The sequence below is a fragment of the Strigops habroptila genome, chromosome 21 (assembly GCF_004027225.2).
Source record: "Strigops habroptila isolate Jane chromosome 21, bStrHab1.2.pri, whole genome shotgun sequence".
Lineage (NCBI taxonomy): Eukaryota > Metazoa > Chordata > Aves > Psittaciformes > Psittacidae > Strigops > Strigops habroptila.
The window spans coordinates 2,182,032-2,197,016 of record NC_044297.2 but is presented as its reverse complement, the minus strand read 5'-3'; the positions used below and the strand labels follow the sequence as shown (position 1 = coordinate 2,197,016).

Sequence of the window (14,985 nt, the reverse complement as noted above, 5' to 3'; positions counted from 1 at the left end):
GCAGAAACAACGCATTTTGTATAAAATATAAAGAAGAAAAGCTGCTATATCTTGTGAAGCAGTTGGTGCTTCATCACCTGCAGGCCCAAGGATGGGTTATCTTTGGTAAGGGTCTGAATACAGGATTCTTCACACAAAGGGCAAGTAATAAACAGAGGGGAAAAATTGATGAATTTATGAATTATTTCTCCTGTCACAGGGATTCAAAGACTCCCTGGAACATCCAACCTGATGTCCATTAAGTGCTATTAGCTCTGGGTCACTTTCATTTTATTCAGCCCACAAATTAACTTTGCAGCCCAGCATTTTATTTCCATTCCAAGCTTCTCCACAAGAAGTGGAATTCCTGATGTGGAGTCACATGCTCGTTTTTATGAGATACTCTTCATGACCTTGAACACTCATAAGAACATATACACACTGTTTTCTTTAACAGCACAACAAAAGAGCACCACTGAGCTTCAATAGAAGATGATACAGGTAAGTGATAAAAGGAACAAGGGCAGGGAAAAAGAAACTCTTCAGATAGCTACTTCTGTGCTAGAAAAGCTTGCTCTGTAAAGATATGCTTAATGCTCCAGCAAAGACTTCCAGCATTGCTTTCCAATTGCTACCACCAGTCAACAACAGCTTTCAGAGCACTGGAAAAGCGGGATAAACTCACTAACAGCACATTAACTGCCTCATCATATAAACACAGCTAACAGCACACTTAGTAAAGTGAGTGTTTAAGGGACCTTCCTATTAAAGCTTCCAAACTGCACTTTATTCTCTTAACTTTTACAATCTTACAAGCTACTAATAGCCAGCACACCACTAAAATGGCCTTATTGCCCGAGGCTGCCATTGCATGGCCATGCAAAACCAAGAGGAAATCCCAATTCACCACATTTAGAGCCCAAACTCCTCAAAGCATCCCCATGGGATGTTAATGCCCAGGAATGCAAGTGCAGAAACGCTCCTGAAGTTGTTTTTTTGCTTCCTTTCCTGCTCTGCTGTCCACCAGCATTCTCAGAATGCTTCAGCTGAATGACACAAGCACTGCAATATCAAAAATAAATTCAGACAACAAATTAGGGGGACATGGAGCCATTCGAGATCCATTCGGTGAGTCACAGCATTGCAAAACAGGCAAAACCAAAATATAATGGTGAGTCAATCTCTCCCTCATCATTTCTACTAATTTGAGCCCGTACTTGAAGCGATTTTAATCTAAAGCATAAAGGAAAAGAGGGCCTGAATTAAAACAGTCCCTTTTATCACAAAGGAGGTAACAAAGGAATGCTGGTTAAATCCAAATGCACATAAACTTCAGTTATTGCTTTCATACCAAGCTCTCTTGAGTCCTAGTATGTGTGTTTTGATGGTTTTACTGTAGGCTGCTTCTGAAGTAGAGAGGGCAAGGGCAACTCCAGCAGCTTCCTTACTATGTTGATGTGACTTTGGCTTTAACTTTCATATGATTAGTGCAATGTGCTGCAGAAAGGGTTGCTGAATCCAGGGCCTGTGGATCTAGCCTTTAGAAAGAAGGATAAATACTTTGAGACTGACCACTGTACAGCACAGCTGCTTTTTAATCTGAATCTCTTAGACCTTAATGTTGGTTCTTCAGCACCTGCTAGTTTCCTCTTCCTCTGTCTATAGGAGCTGAAGGATCTTTATAGTCAAGAGGAGGCCACGAAGATGATCAGAGGGCTGAAGCACCTCTCCTGTGCAGACAGGCTGAGAGAGCTGGGCTTGTTCAGCCTGGAGAAGAGAAGGCTCCTGAAGGGGAGACCTTAGAGCAGCTCCAGTGCCTAAAGGGCGCCTAGAAGAAATCTGGAGAGGGACTTTTTAGAAGGGCATGTATCGTTAGGACAAGGGGGAATGGCTTTAAAGTGAAAGAGGGGATATTTAGATTAGGCATATTAGGAAGAAGTTCTTTACTATGCGGGTAGTGAGGCACTGGAACAGGTTGCCCCAAGAAGCTGTGGCTGCCCCATCCCTGGCAGTGTTCAAGGCCAGGTTGGACACGGGGGCTTGGAGCAACCTGCTCTAGTGGAAGGTGTCCCTGCCCATGGCAGGGGTTTGGAGCTGGATGAGCTTTAAAGGTTCCTTCAACCCAAACCATTCTATGATTCTATACCACACAGAGCCTACAAGTCCAGAAATACTCACAGGCAACTGCACTGCTACTCACAGCTCCTCCAGCACAGTTACAACTGGGCTAATCTGCTCCTAAAAATACAACTATGAGAGCTTGTCTTCTCAGGCATTTTGCTGACACAAATACAAGAGCAAAACATCATTCAGAGGCAAAAGATCCATCAGGCTCCATAATACACAAGCCAAACCCCAGCTGTACCATCATCCTAAGGCCCATGGACACACTCTTACCAGTACACATCAATTTTATCATCAACACAGGTTTGGGGAAAGAATAAAATATTCTGGCTGCTTGAATGTGGTGAGAAGAAACTCTGGAAATCCCCTTTCACCAGAACAGAGCAAAGTTTATCCTCTCCTGAAGCAGTTTTCTTTTTCATATAAAAGAAAATCAAACTGAAAACCAGCCACTTGGCTGGTAAGTGCATTTCCACCCCACCATAACTACCACTTTCATCTTCTGGCCCGAGAACTGAGACACACGGAGATTTAGATCATAGAATGTCTAATTATAAACCCATTAAAAGACTAGATTTACAGTTATCTTGAGCCCAGCCATTCCTCTGCAAATCAAACGGAGTTGTCACATACGAACAAAGAGCATCTCAATCCCTTCCCACCACACAGGATGGAGACAACCCAAACATGTACTTTGGGATTCCCTTGGAACAGCCTTGATGGCCAATTGGTCCTTCCCAAACCAACCCAGAGCTTTCAAACCCCAAAGGCCCTACTCTATTTTGGGGCCATGGTCCAGCCAAGGCAATCAGAGCTCTCTGCAGACCCAAGGTGAAGGATGATTCACTGTCTGCTACACTGGTGACAACATCCAGGACCGAAAAATAAGTTCATCCAACCTCTGAGCACGCACTGGATGAGAACACTGGGGGAGCTGCACAGTGTGCCACAGGCACGCTGGATTCTGATGCCATCCACATTCTTATTGCTATGTTTGGCAAAAGAAATGGCCAAGATTAATGTTGAGAGCAAGGAATAAAACTAGAGCAGGAGACCTCTTAACTGCAAGACTAGTTCTCCCTCCTACTTCATTTCTCCACCAAGTGCCAGCAATGTTTCAACACCCCCTTTCCCAAGGAGGTGTTCTAAGTTCTTATTTCATGGCCAAATTACCATGGCAAGAAATCCACGGTTAGATTCATCTCTAAGAGAAGAACACTCAAATAGCAGACCTTTCCTTCCCATAACCTGGAAATGGCCAAATATCATCACATTTCCTTTCTGCCTTCAAATAAACATTGTCAGAAGACAGCTCATAACCACTAAAAATATTTAGCAATAAAGAAAACATGCTCCCCAGTCCTGACAGGAGCATTATGTGCTGTACCACCACAATGACTTAGTGCACTTCACCCCTGGGAATGGCTGGAGAACACGGCAAACAGCTTTCATTTTAAATGATTTACTTTACTCCTTTCCGCATCTTAACTGTCAATATTTTCTTCCTGCAGCTTTTAAGTAAAATAAAGCTCACTGTAACTGCTGTCAGACCATTTCATGACCACTATGACTCATAAATAAGAACACTTGACACAAATACATTTTCCCAGCAATACACGAACCATCATCTTCAACGGAAGAAAAACCATTCTCTGCATTTTTCTCTTGTATGGATAAATGCATAAAGGTGTTTGAAAGTAAAATAAATCTACTGAAGTGGCCCACAGAATCTTTTTGGGCTTGAGTTTTCTTATTAACTTCTGTATGTGGTTCACAAAGACACTGACAAGAAGAGTTACAGCAGAGTAAGATCTCCCAAAAGCCAGCTGGTGTGGGACATTGGTTTGTAAGCTGCTATGAACTGGAACAGCTCAGAGTGCACCACTTGTCTTGCCCCTGTACACACAAGGATCAGAAGAGGTTAACTGCTGACATTCAGGTTAGGTCTTCAGAGCAGCTTAACAGCCACTTCTGGAGGAATCCACACTGAAGATGGGTAAAGTTTCACCCATTTAGTTTTTCAAGTCTCCACTCAACCTTAACAGCACAACAAAACCATTTCATAGCACAATAAAAGGCCGCTACGTTTAGGAAGTTGACAGATTTGGCTACACCAGGAAATAAAACCCAAACAAAACCCAACACGCATACAGACAGCATCAGAAAGAAAACTCGACTTGGTTTAGATTCAAAACCTTTGAACTGCAGACAAATGCTGCATCCCTGACCTCACTGAGCAGGTACCAGCACCACCGAGGGGTCACTGCAAGGCTGGGAGTGCACAGCCAGTGATGGATGGGGGCTGCTTAAACTGGTGCTGCCACCAGAGGGGACAGTCACCAACCTGCAGCCCAAATTATCCTAGTACTTGAAAAGCTGGTTTTCCTTCAGATTTGTTTCTGTGCTGAAGATGCAGAAGGAGCAAGAGGTCCATATTCAAAGAACCCCATTTCCATCCAGCTCCTTACATCTAGTTGAACTGAGAGCCAGGTGCCTTGAGAAAGTTCACCAAATCTAAGCCTAGCTAAGAGCAGGGCTTACAGACAAGTGACAGATTGGGATGGATTTGAAACCATATGAGCTTGGTCTGTTAAGGAACAGCAGGAGCACAACCCACCCTTGAGTCTGAACTCCTTCTCTTATCCCAGGGGTCTGACAAGACATTTTCAACTCCTATTTGCATCTTTAATAAAGCCAAAGGCTTGTTTAAACCCATGATAAAAATCTCAGTTTAACCTCAGCCCAAGGCTGGGTTTGTTTCAGTGCATCTCCATGTTAATACTGCTCTACTTCCAAGCTATCTGGATCATGACTCGAAGCTAGGAGTAGGGTTGTAAGGGGCTCATCAACTACTAATCCAATTGTTCTACATATCTCAAGGATTATTTTCCAGTTTACTAACCTGAGCTACTTGTTGCAATAATCCTTTATCTATAGTGAAATCACCAGGCAGATGAAGGTGTGCAGTGGTAGGTCTAGCTCTGGCACTGCGCAACACATCAGCAGCTCATCACTCCAGCAATTGTCCTGCTTCTCCACTAGGTTTTACAGCCTGCATCAAACTCCAGCTGCCAGTAAAACCACTACCCAAACCAGCTATTTTGTTAAGCTTAAACTAGGTAATTTAAAGCTCGTTCAAGTATGGCAATGCGAGGATACATATATTAAGCTCCCTGTCAAAACGGAGCATTTGGTGGTTTTATTTCAGGTGGTCAAGTTCAACAGCAACAGAAAGCAGAGCATTTACCTGGCATTGAACTCGTACTGAGAGTCAGCTGTATGGGGCAAACGATAAGATGGAAAAAATTAACATGCGAGGTCTTTACCTTGTTTTAAATACACCTGGGGATTTCCCTTTCCGGCCGGAACCTCTGGCTCTGCCTGCAGCTCCTTTTGGGCGTCAGCCCCTGGCTGCACTTACCTGGCAAGGGTAAGGGACACGCTGTGTGGGACCCCTTTAACTGCATTAAGTGTTTGTCTGCCCAGTCTATGAAATGACAATGATGGCTCCAAAAGGAAAGGGCAGGAATGGAACTGTGCAAGCCTCTGCCTGCATCCCCATCCTTCATGAAGAAAGGAAAAAGCCACTAACAACAGAAATGCATGATACAGGTATATAGACGTTATCCATTAAGCAAGGGAAACCTAACTGAAGGCTTTCAACAAGCTTTGTTCAGACATTTTTCCGTGCTACCTCCATCACTTATTGCCACCCAAAACGTACCTTAAAACAAAAGAAAACCACACACGATACGAACGGGGCTTGCAGAAAAAAAGCAGAAAATAGAAATATTTATTGCCACGATCTGCCCCTGGCAAAAAATAAATAAAAAGCCACAACAAAACAGCAAAAACCGCCCCAAAATACCCCCCCTCCCCAAAAAAAAAAACAACCAAAAAACAACAAACCAACCAAATAAATAATTAAAAAGGGGTAAAAAAACCACCTCAAAGCATATCACGAGAACGGGATCAGAGAAGAAAGCGTGGCCACCCCTTCAGGACCAGGGAAGAATTAACCTGCATTTCTCCATCCCATTTGCAAGCTTGCGGCTCTGCCCCCCATTTTGTGTCGGATTAAGCACATAAAAGAAATATTAATAACAGAATAAATAGCTCAATAGCCCAGAGAAAACAAGGCCCCGCACGCAGGGCGCAGGTTCCCCTCAAGCATCTCCATGTCCAGGTGGGTGCCCCTTCCCCTCCGCCCAACGCGGGTTGCGGGCACCGCCGAGCCGGAGAACGCCGGCTCGGAGCACACGGGGAAGGTTTAAAATAGAAATATAGAATGAAAAGGGAAAGGAGGAGCGGCACGGCCGGCGCGGAGCCCCGCGGCCAAGGTGAACGGCGGCCGGGCAACATGGTGGAGGCTGCCGGGGAGCCCCGACCCACCTCCCCGCGACGAGGAAGGGGCGAGCCGCGGGTGTGCGGGGATGGAGGGCGGCTCTCGGGGTGGGGGGGGCGGGATGGAGGTGACAGCGAACGGGAGCGGTGACCGCGGCGGGCTGAGGGGAGAGCGGTGACCGCGGGGGAAGGCACCGGAGAGGCTTCACCCTCAAGACGACGCGAGCGGCGGCATCTCCGCCGCGGGAGGAGGATAGGGGACGAAGACGGGCTCACCTGCCATAGCGGGCTGAGGGCGGCAATGGCGCTGGGGGCTGCGGCTCCGCTCGGGCGGCAGCGGCGAGTGCGGCGAGGCCGGGGCGGCCCCGGCAGGCAGAGCACGGGGCGGGGCGCGCCGAGCCCTGCTCCGCCCCGACAAGATGGCGCCCGCCGTCCACCCTTCTCCCCTCAGGGACCGGCTGTCATGGCGGCCCCGGGCGATGCAACCACCGGGCCGGGGGACGATGAGGGTCCCGCGGCGGGGTCTTACCCCTGGGGCGCTTCGTGTGCGGGGATCCCTCCTCCTGGGGGTCCCTTCCTTGGGTCTCTCCTCAGCCCCCAGGAAAATGGCTCTTGCCTGGTGGCACCACAGGCAGCCTCAGCCCTGGCCCTTCCTGGGGTTTGGTGTTTTGAGGTTTATTTTGTTTGGGTTTTGTTGTTTGATTGGTTGTTTTTTATTTTTCCCCTCTGGAAAAATGCAGCTTTTATAATAGGAAGGCGAGCTTAAGGGGCAAAAAGAAGAGGAATTGATCGTCTCCCCCAAAGATGCCACCTTCACCACACACACATCCCTCTATCTAAAAACTCATTTTTGTGAGCTTTTAACAGGGACAGACCTGACCTGATTCCCCCACCAACGCATGGGGTTGAATGTTTCCACATCCACAGCTTCCATACCCCATAGCAACGCTGGACGCCGCCTCTCTCGCATCCCTCTTGGCAAAGCCTGAAATTCCTAATGGGTTCTGATAACATCAACTCGCTTTAATTTGGCTTCTGCCCTTTCCAGTAGGTGCAGTTCTTGGACGTGCCAAGAGCCAGCCGGCTCACTGAACCTTTGGGCAGTTGGTGCTCTTCTGGGGAGCCAGAGCTGAGCATCCTTTCTTTCTCCTTTCTACCTCCTTTCAGCCTTCTTTGTACCTCATTTCTGTCTCCTTTCTATCTCCTTTCTGCCTCCTACCTCCTATCTCCTTTCCACCTCCTTTCTACCTCCCTTAATTTCTACCTTTTCTCCCTGCGCAAAACCATCCTACAAACCCCAGTCTGCTCATTTACAGTAGGTGTCCTTGAGATAACACTGCCTGACGCTGAGCTTCCTCCCCTGGCAGCCCCCTTCGTTATTTGATTAAGGTGCCTCGTAGCTGGAAGTCGATAGTAAAGCCTGCGCTCCTCGGACCACTGACACTAATTGTAATCCACTGCATCATTTTTACCCAGACCTGCAATTCTTTGTTGATCTTTCAGGTCTTTGCTTTAACAGTTGCTGTTTGCGCACTTCAGCTGCCAGGAATGTTTACCCAGTACCTGTTTGCCAGCTGGCTGACCCTTTCCATCCCCTTGCCCCTCTAAAGACCGTTTCATCAGATCCCATTAAAACCCGGGAGATTAAAGAGCATAGACCCTACGAGGCCTCTGGAGCATTTGTACCTCTTATCCTCCTGCATGTATTTTTCCCATGTTCACTGCAATACACTCCTTAAACTTCTAAAAGGTTTTCAACTGAACCATGTGGAGAAGTATATAGGACCCAGATAAATCACAACACATCTCTTCTGCTGCTCTAGATTATGAATATTGATCCCTTAGCATTATTCAATGCCTGGCCTTATCCCAAACCCATATGCGGAGTTAGTGCAGCTTTTAAATGTTAATAGCCTTTGTTTGTTGGGGTAGAGGAGCGCGGAGCCGTGATGTAAGGGCCATTTTAGTAATGCAAGATTGATTGAGGCTGCAGGAGTTTTGCTGTTGACAGGAGTTTGTACAGGAAGATGGATCATCTGTATTCAGTGATGCAGTCTCCCTACAAGAGCTTTCTGTGTTCAGAAATTATTGGCAGAGACACAGCTTTTCTTTATAAGTGTTAGAATTTCCTAACCTGCCTTGTGCCGGTGCACGATGGCAGAGTGAAATACAGGTAACACAGCAAGAGAGCTGCAAGCGGGAAGTGCAGACCTGGGCATCAGTCAGATTGAAATGTAACAGATAAAGAGACCTCGGGGTCATGATAATCCCAAGGACAAGCAGGGGAAAGATGACAAAAGTGGATTTAGTGCTCCGAGAATTGAATTTGACAGAGCTTGGCCCCCTGGAACCACGGGCTCAAACCCAGCAATGAATTTTTCAGCCTTTTGTTCCTCTTAAATAGGTAAATTACCTTCCAGGTGGCCACCTGTGCTGGGGAGGTCCAGAAAATGCCCTGGCATTTCACTTCTTCAGGGAGCCAGAGCCCATTTTATGCTGTAGAAGAAGTAAAAACTATTTTACTGGAATGCTTGGCATATATAATTTCTGTTAATGAAAACGCAGTGAAGAACCATGAGGTATTTATAAAAACATTCAGTCACTTTCTGCCTAAATGATTCACAGGGCCATAAAAAAGTTGGAAGAATCAGAGACACAGGATGTGCATGTGCATGTCCTTCATAAGAATAATGCAGTCAAGAGAAATCAGCAATCATTGATCATTTTTCTTTTGAGGAATTTGAGATCCTAAAGGAGACCCATTCCCTTTGTTATTTTCTTTGCTGTGCTACCTCTAATCTAGGAGCTTATCTGAGCTCCTCAAAGCTCACTTGGGGATTTACCTGATCAGGTGAGGTGTTGCTGCATCTAGGCAGTTAGGCACAATAGAAGGCTTATGCCAGTCTTCCCACTTCAACCAGTAGAAACTACCTGTCCATCAAAAATAGGTAGCCTGAATTCCTGCTGTAATTGCCTTTGCCAGCCTAAATTCCTATAATGCTGATGTTCTTCAGCTGGAGTCCAAATTCCTCCCTCTCGTCTTTGTACTAATCACTCATTACGCTTGCTTTCATAACTCAGGATAAATATTATAGTATTAATGTAATCACAGTAGTAACGATTAGAGAGCGCATGAGCAAATAGTGCTTTGTGATATTTGCCAGCCTGAAACACCGCAGCATCTCCACAACAGCGTGCAAGTAAGGACTTGATTTTGTGGTGAGGTTGTGCCCGTGTGGAGCTACAAGTCTTTGTAAGGAGATATTGCTATGGTGGAGCCTTTAGCCTGGGCTGTGTGTCCTTCTCTGCAGCCAAAGAACGCAAGACTGTTGCGATAGTCAGAGGTAACCTTTACTGAGTGTGCTCCCCAAGCTTGCCAGCTTGGTTTTGTTTGTTTCTTCATGGCTCTGTGCAAATAGAACAGTAAGGACAGGACTACAGAAGGTCAGGGTTTTCTTGAGATGCAGCATGGTCGTTACCGGCATAAATCTAACCGAAACTGAAATGTTTTTGGCTGGAATCTCTTCTGTTTACTCGGTACTTCCATTTTTAACCAAAGTGCTGCCTCAAACGGGGATGTGAGTCATTGGTCTGAGTACAGGAGCTCCAAAAGACCAAATCCAAACTTCACATCCAGTTCGATCCAAGGATTGGTTTGGGTCTGGCATCCATGGCTCATTTCCAATTCCCCGGCTGGTTTTCTTGGTGTGTTTTGGGTTGAAGGGGTTTTTCTTTGATTGGTTGTTTTTTCACAAGGAAACAGAAGGAAACAGTCTGCCCCACATCAGATCAACACTATTTTATGTGATACCTATGGATGGATCCAGGAGTTAAGACCAACCCAGCACACATGTATATGGATAATAGGAATAGCTTTTACTGGATTGCCCAAGATAGAAATGAAACCTCTGGTGTTTCAACAGCTTCTTGGGAGGTGAAAAAAACCTCCCCAAGAAAAGAGTTAACAGCTCACCAGGAGTGATGTTTTGGCTTCTTTCCCTGGAACACGGAGTAGTAACTGTAAAGGAAAGAGAACATTGAACTGGGCCGACCCTGGGCTTCTATTCTAGCAGGTAAAGAAGGGAAGAGTGAATAACCCTTCTTAAACAATGCAGTCTACCACCACCTAGTGGAAAATGCCATCTCGGGTTCCTCCACCTACCTAAATTCATCGTTTCTCTTGGGGAAAGTCATGACTCGGTTGCTGTTTCCTCCTCTCATCTTATATGGAAATAGAGATAGTGAAAAAAAAGCGATTTCTAAGAACTATTTCTAAACCTGAACAACCTACTTCCTGCTCTGAGCTAGCTTCTCACTTGTGTCATCTGCAAAACGGAGGCAGGAAAACCCGAGGAGAATTCTATGAAGTTTAATTAGTGCAAAGTGCTCTTAATAGCAAATAGGGCTTTTGGTCCAAGGATCTCAGACTGCTTTGGTCCAAGTACTCAAATTACTGAGGCTTCAGCCAGCGATGCGAGAGGCAGATGTACTGCTGCGCTTGCAGGAGATAAATAGCAGGGGTTGCAAAGTTAGAGTTGCCTCAATTCACATCATAAATCAATAGGGGAGGAGGAGAAGGAAAAAAATCTGCATAGTTGCAGAATTATTGGATCCCTGCTGCTTATATCAAGATGGTTTTACCTCTGGTAGCTTTTGGAGAGAGGAGACCTTCTTTCACCTTTGTCTGTGCAAAATGTTGTGCAAATGGAGAGCAGATTCTGGCAGCCAGCACAGTACAAACAACCCAGACCAGGTTCCTGTGCTTCTTGCTATAGGGTTGTTCAAACCACATTGGCCACATGTTTTCAGTGAACATAGGGAAGGAAGAACTCTTACAGTAACACTAACTCATCCAGACAGCTCATGCTTTGGATGGGAAACTAATTTTCTTGATGCTGTTATGTCTGGTACCTCAGGGGCTGTACCAAATAGATGAGATTTAACTTGCTGAGTCAGGAGGAAGGCTTGTCTTTGGCAGAGGAAGGAGGAGATGGGCTTAGTCACCTCTCAGAGTTCATTCCCAGTCCTCTTTTCAAAAGCACAGCCCCTGAATATAGCTCTTACGTCTTGGGAAGAGTGGGAGCAGGAGGGGGGCAGGAAAACAGCATGCATTTATCCTCCCTGCTCTCTTTTCCTGGCAGGTTCTAGTTGCCAATAGTGCTGAATTGCTGGAGCCACATCTCCTGACTCTGAGACGTTGTGGCAGCAGAAGAGGCACTGCAAGGAGCCCATGGTGACAGCTCCTGACATTTTTGCTGTGCTGGTGCACATTCACACTGGCGTTTTGCTTGTAGCTACCCATCGGATGAAGCCCACGTCACTTGGAGAGACAGTCTCCAAGCAGGAGACAAGCTGGGTTTTGCCACCTCATGTCAAGTTCATGCGTGGCTCTTGTTCAAAGCTGTGGCAATAAATGGCAGCTTCCATTGACAGATGTGCATAGGCAGGACCAGCATTTACTTTCACTGAAACTACTTCCAAAAGGATGTGGACTTGGCACACAGAAACATTTTTAAGTTTATTAGAGGAATTTTATAGCACAGAATAAAACCCGGGTTTTCTTAAGCCACCTCCACTGAGAGTTCAAATGAAGGTCCTTTGTGTTACAAGGAATAGGCAGCAGCTTATTGTGGTTGCTTACTCATACCTCAGCAGAGAAGTGGTAGCAGAAGGAAAGTTCCTGCTTTAACCTTTCATCACTGAAACCCACTTGCAAGCCATCCTGACAGAACAGCCACACACTGTTCAGGGAGGAAGGGTGGACTTGGTCTTTGTCTTTACTTTTATCCACTATTGCCCCATGACTCTTTTAATTCCCGATGAGAGCATGTAGGAACAAAACACAGTGATGTCAGGAGCGATAGGAAAACCATTGCTGCAGAATCAACCTCCTCTGGCAAGTGGCAAAAGACAAACCAAATGAGCGTGGTGCTGAGGCATGAGATGGAAATAGGCAGCACCACAACAAGCCCTTTGCAGCTCTGCTGCTGAGATGGAAGTGTCCAAATCACACTGGGCAGACGCTGGGGACCATCATTTACACACAGGAAAAGAAGAACTCGGGGGCAGGATGGAGAACTGGGCCCAAACCAAAGCTCAATGGGCAACTCGAGAGCTGGAAGTTGTCTGTGGTAAGACTTTTCAGTTCCTTCTTTCCAGACAGCTGAACTAACACTTGTCACAAGAGCACAAACCAGGCAATTATAGCAAGCATGGATGCCACAGGGCTGCACAGGCTCACTATTTATAGTTCCTTCCCGATGAAGCTTTCCCACTGTGCTGCTGCACACAGGTTAAGATGCAGTCCTTGCCTCGGAGGGCTCACGGTCTAAATAAAAACAGAGAGAGGAAGGACTAGCAACCCCTTTTCTGATGAGAGCCAAGCCTCAGAGATGAAGGATAAAAAGGAAATCCACAGCGGAGCCTTGAACAATGAACTCCAACTTCTCCCCAGCAAATTGCCCTTTATTGTGTTAACTCCTTCCCTGCCTGAAGTGCCACCTCTCCACAACTCATAATTAGTGTCAGCCAGTCTGATGCAGTGTCACTGAAGTGTTCTTGCAAGCTCTGGCTCATCTTGCCGTGGTTAAAGTATTTTCCCTAACTATAGCAGAGCTGGTTGAAGGGATGTGTGCCTGCCCTTAGTCCCTCAGGAGGCCTGGGCCCTGTTGACAGGGCGGGAAGCATCGGAGCAGGACAACATCTTGGTGCACCGACCCTGATAAAGGATGAGAGCAGCCCTGAGGAGAAGGACTTGGGGGTGTTGGGTGAGGAGAAGCTCCCCATGACCCGGCTTCAGTGTGTGCTTGAGCCCAGAACCCCCCCGTGTGCTGGGCTGCACCCCCAGAGCGTGAGCAGCAGCTCAGGGAGGGGATCCTGCCCCTCTGCTGCGCTCTGGGGAGACCCCCCCTGCAGTCCTGATCCAGCTCTGGGGCAACAGCACCAGAGGGACGTGGAGCTGCTGGAGCGAGGCCAGAGGAGGCCCCGGAGCTGCTGCGAGGGCTGGAGCAGCTCTGCTCTGGAGCCAGGCTGAGAGAGCTGGGCTGGGGCAGCCTGGAGAAGAGAAGGCTCCTGAAGGGGAGACCTCAGAGCAGCTCCAGTGCCTAAAGGGGCTCCAGGAAACCTGGAGAGGGGCTTTGGACAAGGAATGGAGGGACAGGACAAGGGGAATGGCTTTAACCTGCCAGAGGGGAGATTGAGATGAGCTCTTAGGCAGAAGTTGTTCCCTATGAGGGTGCTGAGGTGCTGGCACAGGGTGCCCAGAGAAGCTGTGGCTGCCCCATCCCTGGCAGTGTTCAAGGCCAGGTTGGACACAGGAGCTTGGAGCAACCTGCTCTAGCGGAAGGTGTCCCTGCCCGTGGCAGGGGGTTGGAACTGGATGAGCTTTAAGGTCCCTTCCAACCTTCCCTCCATCCCTTCTATGATAAGCTCCCAGGAGTGAAGCAGGCTCCCAGCTTCAAGCATTCAATGTCTCAGTGACTGCGGGCGCAAATCAAAGAGCCTCCCTTGTTTCACGGGGAGGATTAAAACACAAGCCGTTTGTAAGTTGAACTTTGAAGTGTCATCTTAGCGATTTGAAATGCAGCCGCCCAACAAAGAGAAACCTTGACAAATACAGTTTTCTATATTTGAAGTTGGAGACCATGCACTGGCCCATTTTTAGGCATGTTACAATCCTGCCTCTGTTCTCACGCAATAAAAGGCAGAAAGGATTCACTTGACCTGCAGGATCAAATGCAAAGAAAATAAGACATTGATCTGGGAAAGCAGCACGCAAAATAGCAGTGGAGAAGTCGTGCTGCGACATGAACTGTTGTGTTGAGAGACAAGAAGAATCACTATGACTTTGTCTAATGACATACTAATGAAAACAACTGCTAGAAAATTATATGGTGCCACTAATCAGTATTTGTAGGCTTCAGGACATGAGATCTTTCCCTTTACACTAAAGATACTACATGCGTAAGAGTAAGAAATAACCCTTGTGAGGTGAAGTCGCAGCTTTCTAGGATTCTGTCTAGAATGAAAGTCTCCTTTGCTCAGCACGGCTTTTAGCTCAGAAACTGATGCTCTTGCATGAGCAAACCTTCCCCTGGCAGCTGGTTTTTGGTCAGTTGCTTTGACCCCTTGTGTTAAACATGATGCAACACGGGACGACAAATGCCGAGTACGAGGATGGAGCAGGATGGAAATGCTGCGTGCTGACGGGTCAGCAGGAGGGAGAGGAATTATTTGCCCTGGTAACAGCACATGGAAAAGATGGAAGCAGGGGGCAGGATGCATTTGTAAACATCTCATGTTCCCTAAACTCTTTACAGCCCCTCAGTTGGTTTTGCAATGTCCTCAAGTGGACAATTAGCAATATATTCATTTGCTGTCGTCTCCCTCCTTCAAGAAGCTGGGGAAAGAACCCAGAAGTCCTGACTGTGGATGCAGTCATTTCCCACTATCCCATCAGCAATCCCACATGTACCACGCATTTCCCACTGACAAGGAAGGAGAGGTTCAAACCTTGCATGACAGGTTAACAGCGTGATT

The 14,985-nt window shown here is 47.0% G+C and overlaps 1 protein-coding gene across 2 annotated transcripts in view; it reads right to left on the bottom strand.

Annotated features, from left to right (window-relative positions):
• SLC23A2 (solute carrier family 23 member 2) overlaps window positions 1-6,808 on the bottom strand; it is a 59,770-nt gene extending 52,962 nt beyond the window's left edge. For both annotated transcript variants that reach the window (XM_030509925.1, XM_030509924.1), the window contains exon 1: window positions 6,724-6,808. The gene's annotated coding sequence lies outside the window, so the exon portion shown is untranslated. The remainder of the gene's footprint in view (window positions 1-6,723) is intronic.
• Window positions 6,809-14,985: the final 8,177 nt, after the last annotated feature.